The sequence below is a fragment of the Neofelis nebulosa genome, chromosome 8 (assembly GCF_028018385.1).
Source record: "Neofelis nebulosa isolate mNeoNeb1 chromosome 8, mNeoNeb1.pri, whole genome shotgun sequence".
In the NCBI taxonomy this organism is placed as follows: Eukaryota; Metazoa; Chordata; class Mammalia; order Carnivora; family Felidae; genus Neofelis; species Neofelis nebulosa.
In genome coordinates, this window is record NC_080789.1 from 31266118 (window position 1) to 31275864 (window position 9747).

The 9747-nt window shown below is 37.6% G+C and overlaps 1 non-coding gene across 1 annotated transcript; it reads left to right on the top strand.

Moving 5' to 3' along the window:
- The first annotated feature begins 4215 nt into the window (after positions 1-4215).
- On the top strand, positions 4216-4319 carry LOC131484163 (U6 spliceosomal RNA). The gene has a single exon (XR_009248072.1). It is a non-coding gene; the product is annotated as a U6 spliceosomal RNA (small nuclear RNA).
- The last annotated feature ends 5428 nt before the right edge of the window (positions 4320-9747 follow it).

Genomic DNA, 9747 nt, shown 5'->3' on the forward strand with positions numbered 1-9747 from the left:
GACAGCTGGAACCTGGAGACTGCTTCAGATTCTGTGTCTCTGTCTCTCTCTGCCCCTCTCCTGCTCATTCTCTCTCTGTCTCTCTCTCTCAAAATAAATAGACATTCGAAAGAAATTTTTAATTGAAAGTAAATTCAGGAAAGCCTGTTGGGAATTTCTGCAGTTTGCTAAACCATTCATTGAATTTGTTTCTTATGTTTGGTTCTTTATTTTCCTTAATAGGAAATTAGGTATAGGAAATAGAAAATTTCCTTGATAAGCTTTTAAGATTTAAACAGTTGTTTCTTAGGTGGTCAAGAAACCCAAATCGCTGCAATCTGAAATCATACTTGGTAACCAACAAATCATGGGTGAGGATCAGGTGTGTGCGTGAGCGCGGGCGTGCGTGGTGAGGAGAGGTCAGGAAGGGCAGGAAGTGTGAATGCTGGTTCACTCCAGCATCCTTTATTTCTCTGACTATTTGTCCTCCTGTCCTCAGGGATCTCTTGCTTGAGGCACGGGGCTTGTCATCTCTGATGTTTTGTGTAAAGCACTCAGCTATCACAGAGTAGCAGAACTTCCTTCATGAACTATCAACCTGTCTCTTTTGTAATTTTATTATTTTAAGCTTAAACATGAATATGTAACCTGGGGTCGAAAGGTCCAAATTTTGACAAGAAAATGGATTCGGAAAGTTAAGGGCATGCCCTCATTTTCCCTGATATAAACCGTTTGCCTAATTTTAAGTGTATAATATCAATCAAATTAGTTTAGGAAGTGAAAGTTTCAAATAATATCTGAAATTCCTCTATCAGAAAATTGCAAATATATGTATTTTTACTTTTATTTGAGACTGATCTACTTAGAATATATTGGAGAGAGGCTTATATAGTTATATAAGCAGAAAACTCAATCTATGTCGATTCAATGTCCATTGTATTCAATCAGTATATGACTGATGGTTCAATCACTGCCTATTCATTCATTTACACAAGTAGTTATGGAGCAGACTGCTACAAGAGATCTTTGCTCTCAAGAGGTTCTTTCAGGTTGAGTGATATAAATTGCCAATGATAATGTAAACGGCAATTACAGTGGGTAAATACAGTTTAGAAGCTAGCAGGACACCAATAAAGGCATTTAACTCAGACTTGGAAGTGATCTTAGAGCCCTGAAGACCTGAGAGAAGGGTTCCTTTGGGTGCATAGAATTCTACCAGCCACTGCAGGGGAGAAGAGTATCTAAAGCAGAGTATTCTAAAACAAAGAGTGCATGGCCCATTTGAAGGATGTTCCATGTGAGAAACTGTGAGGGTTGAGGAAATAACAGGGACTGAGGCTGGAGAGGTAAGCAAGGGCCAGATCATGATGGCAGCCATGGTAAGGAGTTTGGGGTCTTAATTACTCTGTGGGAAAAGGAGAGACATACAAAATCTTAAACAGATTACTATAGTCAGATTTGCACCTTGGACACACATCACCCTGACTATAAGGCAAAGGATGGACTGGAGGTAAGCAAATCACCTAGGAAATGATTAAAGTAATCTAAGAGATAGTGGTGTCCACTATCCAATGGGGAGAAGTAGATGGAATAAGGAAAAATTTAGGAGTAAATTAATAGGACTGAATGATTTATTTGGATGAGGAGGTAAGCTAAGGGAGAGGAAAGAGTCAAAGATCATGCCCCAGATTCCGGTTAGAAAACTGGGTGGATAGATTTGGGAGTGTTGAGTGTTTGGTGTCAGGCAAATACTTAAAGTGAGATTTCTAATAAAAAGTTACATTTACTCAATGGGGGTGGGTGAATAGGTGAAAGGGGAGTATTTTATCATCAAAAACTCTTTCATTTGTGAATGATATAAAACCTCACTCAAGCAATCAAGGAAATGTATTGGCTCACATTACGGAAAAATCCAGATGTATATTTAAGGTTTCAGACCCATCTGCATCCAGATCCAGAGACTTAAATGAATTAATCAGGATTCCATGTTTATGTGCTTTCCACAGTGATAGCCTCATTTTTATGACCCCCAGCAACCCTGTGCTTATATCATTTTCATTGCCCAGCAACCTCAGCAGACAGAACATAATTATTCCTTGATGGCTTCAACATAAGTCCTAGCAAAGAATCTCTTGGGCTCTATTTGACCTGATTTAGGTCATGTGGATATCTCTAATTTAACCCCTGTGGCCAGATTGAAGGGGTGAAAATGTCTACTGCAGTGATGTAAGTCACACTTTTGTAAGATAAACATGGGAAAACTGAGAAAAATAGCCAGGCAGGTGGTAGGAAATTAAAGCACTGGGAAACAAACTTGACTATACTCAAGAGGGAGGAAATGGTCAGGTGTGGCTAATGACAGAGTTCAGTCAACTAAGAAAAGAATTTAAAAGATTAGTTTGGTTTAGCAACAAAATGATGATTTATAACCTTGGCAAAGGAGTTTCAATACGTGGTAGGTCAGAAGAGAAAACAGAATGACACACATGAGAAACTGGTAAAGTGGGGGAGGCTGGGAGAATAGACAACTCTTTTGATGGTGAGGAAGAGGTAAGCAGCAGGATGGTGGTCACGTTCACAATTGCAGCTGCATTATTCTGGGAGCAAGTAAACGACCACCGACAGTCAAAATAAAGGGTGGCTGCCACCACCACTCTCAGCACCTCCTGGCTCTGCCTCTGCATTTTTGCCATGCAAGCCTGGTGTCTCATTTTGAGGCAGAGGAGAATGACACTCACCATCTTGACAATAACAACAATAAAAGATAGTGACAGAAACAATGGCCACATTAACTTCTAACATAGCAGGGCAGAAGGGATTTGAGACTATTTAAGAATGAAAGAATGAGGGGCACCTGGGTGGCTCAGTCAGTTAAGTGTCCAACTCTTGATTTTGGCTCAGGTCATGATTTCACGGTTCATGGGTTTGAGCCCCACATCGGTCTTTGTGCTGTGCAGCACGAAATCTGCTTGGAATTCTCTCTCCCTCTCTGTCTACCCCTACTCCACTCATGCTCTCTCCCTCCTTCCCTCTCTCTCCCTCTCTCTCTCTCTCTCTCTCAAAATAAATCTTTAAAAATTTTTTAAAAAGAATGAAAAAAGTATATATGACACAGTAATGACTTACCAGAATTTTTAATGAAGCCTATTCATTTCTAATTTATGAGAATCCATCATTAAATTTTTTAGGTCCATTTACAATATTCATGTGTGTGTCAAAATGGCACTGTAGTTATTAAATGGGCTTTGGAATTAGAGAGATTCAAAAGTGGCTCTAATGCTACCTACTTGTGATTCTTGGAAAAATTATCAAAGTTCTCTATATCTTGACTTTCTCATTGGCAAAGGATGGCTAAGAATAATAATATCCACTACATACACATGCTCTGAGGATTAAATTACATAATTTAAGAAAAGAACTTATCACCATGAGGATCACATATAAAGTATTCAATCATGTTTACTACTATGGCTGTTGTCATTACATCTTTCATTTAGTCCCTCTTCACTGTGCATTAACTAATTAGTATATTTAAATGGTAAGTTTTGTTCAACAATACATGATAATAAGTATAGTGAAAAGTTTTTATCAATTTGTGGCATGCAAACTGCACTTTTAAAGTTTATTTATTTATTTTTATTTATTTGAGAGAGACAGACAGTGTGAGTCGGGGAGGGGCAGACAGGGAGAGAGACAATCCCAAGCAAACTCTGTGTTGCCAGCACAGAGCCTGATGTGGGCAGGAACTCAGGAAACCCTGAGGTCATGATCTGAGCGGAAACCAAGAGTAGGAGGCTTTAACCAGCTGAGCTACCCAGGTGCCCTGCAAACTACACTTTTATATTTACATTCCAGTATATTATTTGGTCATCATTAACTACAATAACAAAATGCAAGAGAGAAAAAAAAGAAAGAAAAGAAAAAAACAGGATGCCCATTTTCTTTGTCCAATCAGATAACATTGCTTTTATTAACTTAAAACTCAATTTCTATAGTTATAGCATCTATTAGCACTCACTCATTTTTAGCTCTTTCGCTAAATGTAAATCCATGGTGTCCTTGATTCATGTCCCAGTGAATTCTAGATTTGCACTGGAGCTTGGTCTTGATTTAGTAAATGCCTTCAACTTCTTTGTTTATAAAATGACAACCAAAATATTGGCACTTTAGTGATAATAATGAGGTTCTTTTTCGCACACTATAATTTTCTCCTGGTCTGTATCAAAAGACTATTGAGTGATTGCTTCGCCAGTACATATACTAAAATTGGAAGCATACAGAGATTGGCACAGCCTCTGTGCAAGGATGACACACAAATTCGTGAAGCATTCCATAAAAAAGACAAAACAAACAAACAAACAAAAACTACTGATGAAGAAAAAAAACCTAAATTATGGTTCTGACCGCTAATGATGAATTTACAGCATAGTAGCATCTCACATGGGAATTAGTTTTAAGGTTAGTACTTAAGGTAAAATGAAATGAAATAAATAATGCCCTTGCAAATGAACTTCCAGTAAAATATCCATTAAATCCAATACAGTTTTCCCTCCGGTCTTAGAATAGAGCTGTTTTTTTGGTTAAGCAACAGGCGACAGTTGGCATTAATGTCTCAGAATAAAAGTATTTACTGCATGTTTAAAAAATGAGGATTACAGTTACCTCAGCAAGATGCTTACACTCAGGTAGTTGAGAAGGAGATAACTGGGGAATTGCAGATTCGTATCTTCCATTTCATGCTTACTGGGGGCTGTAAGCTCATCCTGTGGACAGTGGATACAATTAGCTGATCTCTCTCTCTGCTCTCTGCACATGTATAATTGAATTTATTTAAGTTATGGAAGCATACCAGGCTACTTCTTTATCATGTTTAGCAGATGACATCAGTATACTAGATCCTTTAACATGTTTGAGCAATCTTTTCATAATCGTATATGAGAGTTAGACAATATCACTAACAAGTTTTTTTTTTTAACGCATTGATTGAAACCAACCAACCAATAAGGAAAAAATACTAACAATTTGGCAGAAGTATTGCCCAAAGTATGCTACAAGTATAACAATGACAAAAGATAAATCATAGGATCAAAATATTTAGACTAGTTGTTTGCTGGGCGCTCCCAGTGTAGCTGCGATGCACAAGAATCTGGAAACATCTTTGTCTTTTTGATATGGGGGTGGAAGAGCTTGGGAAAAGGGGTATTACAAAGCTATATGACCACATGGAATGCACTAATTGGTGCTGCATATGCTGAAGTGAAATTATCTTGGTAATTGAGATAGAAGTATTGCCTGCAAAAGCAGAATTCTCCTACCAGTACAGCTTTAGAAGATATCCAAGCACACATTTTACATATTGTACCACTAATATTCCTTCTTCTTCTTCTTTTTTTTTTTTTGCTAGGAGCAATGTTATTTAACCTATACAAATATACTACAGATGAATAAATGGTGTGTTGGACTCTACAGTTAAAATTGAAAGATTAGTATTTTTTTCCCTTTCGGAGGATGGACTCACTATATGGTCATATATAGATAGACTCATGGGCTTCTATGTAAATAAAATAACAAAGAGTACGTACGTATGTATGTATGTATGTATGTATGTATGTATGTAGGCAAAATGGAGAAATGCATTCTCTTTTTTCTTCCTAGGCCTGTACTGACTTATGTTATCTCGATAGGTCCACTTTTTTGGCTATTATTTTAAATAGTTAACATGCTGTTGCAAAAATTTATTTGAGGAAAATGTGTAGACTAAGATTCAAAAAGAAGGAGGAGGGCCACCTGGGTGGCTCAGTCGGTTGAGCGTACGACTTCAGCTCAGGTCATGATCTCACGGTTTGGCTTGTGGGTTTGAGCCCGGCATCAGGCTCTGGGCTGACAGCTCAGAGCCTGGAGCCTGCTTCGGATTCTAGTGTCTCCCTCTCTGTCTGCCCCTCCCCCACTTGTGCTGTGTGTCTCTCTCAAAAATAAATAAACATTAAAAAAAATTTAAAAAAAAAGAAAAAAGAAGGAGGAGGAAAAAAAGGAAGAAAGGGGGAAAGAAACAATTAAGTATTAAGTATATTACTTTACTTATGAAATTGTAATAAACTGACAGTGGAGTAAAGTCATATGGTTAAATAAACTACAAAATTTAAAAACCACAACAAATTAATTCTAAAATAATAACAAACACCCATTTTTGTCTCTCTGTGTGTGTCTAGAAATGTTAACGCTTACTAAATAGAGTAATATTTTGAGGACATCAGAGTTGAGTTTATTTTACTTTGTAAAATATATGGTTCCCTTACAGAGATGTCTGGAGTGTAATAAATCAGTGTTTGATTATAAAAAGCCCTCAATTCAGAGTAATTTAAGTAAGTCTTAAATGACAAGTACATAGATTTTTCATGCATTTCTAATTCTGATGTTAAGGCTGAATTATGATGAATCAGGTTTTAATTAGGCATTTTGTAAATAAAGCACTAAAATCTTTTTCACATAAATAAATGGTACAAAAAAATCTCACTACCAAGGGAGTTTTAAAGTACAATACTTACTACATACTCTCTGGACTAGCATACTTCTGGACTAGCCTACTTCTGAAGGAAGGAAGGAAGGAAGGAAGGAAGGAAGGAAGGAAGGAAGGAAGGAAGGAAGGAAGGAAGGAAGGAATGAATTTAGGAATATATTTTAGAAGTATTCTTCCCTAGGAACTTCATTGAAAATTCTGAAAAACCAAATAAAGTACATTCTGTAATGTCAGTGACTTTACACTTCTTATCTACATTCAAATAAAAGTTGTAATCAATAAGAAATAATTGTTCAAATAGTGACTTAATTGAATATTGCTTGTGTATATATTCTCTCATTTGATATTAAAAAAAATTTAAGCTAGTATTAGTTTAACCTTCCTTCACCCCAAATATGTAGATGAAACTCTGTTTCAGAAAGTTAAGTAACTCACCAAAGATTATACACTTTTGGAGAGTGTGTTGAGGGAGAGGCCGGTCTCTGATTACAAAGCTCTTTACTCTGTACCACACGGAAACCTTGTTATTTTTAAAAACGAACCATCTCTAGGATTGGTTTCTAGAAGTCTAGATTCCATACTAATATGTCAGTTTTTCCAGACAGATTTCATGGGTTGGTTGGAGGTGGGAAGACAAGAGAAGATGAGGTTCTTGGATTCTTTTATGTTCCACTGCTTCTAGTGTTAGCCACAACAGAGACAAACAATGAAAGTAACAAATAGAAACTATTCCTGGACCGTGATTTTAAATTGCATACTAGTTGGAGGGAGCACATGTTTTCCGTTTTCCCAAGTTCTTTCCTTAGTCTTTTCTCTCTTCTTCCACTGGCCTGTTCTTACAAGAGGAGGGGGAGGAAGCTGGGAGAGGAGGAGGAAAGATACCTATCTGTGAGAGTGAAAACAGGGATCACAGGGCTCCCTTACTCAGATTCCACTTGGCTTTTCAGGATCTGCCTATCCTCAGGCCTCTCTCATTGGATTCGGTTCCCCTTCTGTTCACCAGGTCAGAGCTGTTTGCCGCACAGAGGCAGGTTGGGACCTTCCTTGTGATCAGTGGGGTTATAGTGATGCACTGGAAGTCAATAGGTGGCTTCTAGATCTAGATTGGAGAGAGGAAGTACCAGAGGCTCATTTTAGCCCACCAGCTTGCGTTGTGCTTGCCAGTATACGACTGCTCATTTATCTCTGCTTCCCAGTTCAAAATTCAGGAGGGTTGACTAGACATCTCCAGAATCCCAAAATACTTGTTTTATTGTCATTGTTGCTACTAAGAAAGCAGAATATTCTGAAGAGAATATATTAATAAAGTTTGGTCCCTTGAAAGACTCTAAGATAATTTTAAGAAAGTAAAAAAATGTGTTATGTTTTCGATTTTCTCCAGTGACTGCAATAACTAAAATGGGAATATTTCCAGACCTTGCTTTTGGGAACATATAAATCAAAGGCAGTAATAAAAAAAAACTGGATAATTTTGTAAGTTTCGCAGCCTGACAGTATTCCTTTAAAAATTGCAAATCTTTGACACATTATAGTTTAAGAATATGCTTTCACATGTCTAATTGCTAGCTGATAGAAAGACATGAATCTGCTTGGAATCCAAAGTTTCCATCTGTCTAGCTGATCCCTTCAATGTGAGTTTGCTAATAACGAATTTTATTTTAAAAAATGAACATACTACATTAGCATATGAAAATGTGTTTTTCCTTTTTTCTGAAGGTTTTAGTGTGATTATAACCTGCAAATCACCTAATCCCAGATTCTTCAGCCTAGATCGCTTTCCCTGGCCAGGCACTCTTGCAGTAGAGTGAATCCTCTGCTTTTTTTTTTTTTTTTTTTAATGTTTATTTTTGAGAGAGAGACAGACAGAGCGTGAGTGGAAGAGGGGTAGAGGGAGAGGGAGGCAGAATCTGAAGCAGGCTCCAGGCCTTGAGCCATCAGCACAGAGCCTGATGCAGGGCTTGACCTCACAAACTGTGAGATCATGACCTGAGCTGAAGTCGGACACTTAACCAACTGAGCCACTCAGTCTCCCCCAGCATCTGCTGCTTTTATTGCAGAGCCATTATTTCAGTAGCAGTTGGAAAACTACTGGTGTAATCATGGTTGATGGACTGCACCCCTCAGTAGATTGTTGGTTCCATGAATGAAGGGATCACATCTGTTTTGTTCACCATATTCCTGTCATCCAGCATAGAGCCCAATATATGACAAGTAAACTTCAGGCAAAATCAACATATCACATTTACAATGCAGATATTAGAATCAACTCTATTTAAACCAAACATTAAAGAAATTTACAAGGTTGGAGGAGTGCCTGGGTGGCTCAGTCAGTTAAGCATCCGACTTCAGCTCAGTTCATGATCTCACAGTTCATGGATTCGAGTCCCATGTTGGGCTCTGCACTGACAGCTTAGAGCCTGAAGCCTACTTCAGATTCTGTGTCTCCGCCCCCCCCACCCTCCCGCCTCTCTCTGCCCCTCCCCCGCTCATGCTCTGTCTCTCAAAAATAAATAAACATTTAAAATAAATTTGCAAGATTGGATAATTTAATCATTTATGTTTAAAGCAATTATTGTTAGGTATAAGAACTTACTGTTGTCCTTTTGTTACATGTTTTCTCTTGTAGATCCTTTGTTCTTTGCTTCTTCTTCTGTTGTCTCTCTTGGTGATTTAATTACTTTTCATGGAGGTATGCTTTGACTCCTCTATCATAACCTTTTGTGAACCTGCTACAAGCTTTTCTTTTGTGGTTACCATGAGGCTTACATAATAAGTTTGGTACAGCCTTTTTGCGGTTCAACCTATTTGGGAATTCATGAATCTGGATACCTACTTCTCTCCCCATGTTTGCAAAGTTTTCATCTATTTCTTTAAATAGACTTTCTGTCCCTTTTTATTGTCTCCTTCCAGGATTCCCATAATGTATACATTGATTCTTTTGATCCCATGCCATCAAAAAAAGGTAGACTTTATTTTTCATTCTTTTTTTTTCCTCCTAACTAGGTCATTTCAAATGATCTGTCTGAATTCATTGATTTTCTCCTGTTTTGTTGAGTATGTTATTGAAGCTCTCTATTGAATTCTTCAGTTCAGTATTCTTCTTCAGCTTTAGAATTTCTGTTTGTTTGTTTTTTTTACTTCTTTGTTGAACTTCTCATTTGGGTCATGCCTTGTTTCCCTAATACTGTGTAGTTGTCTGTGTGTTCTTGTAGTTCACTCAACTTAAGAAGACTATTCTGCATTCTTTGTCA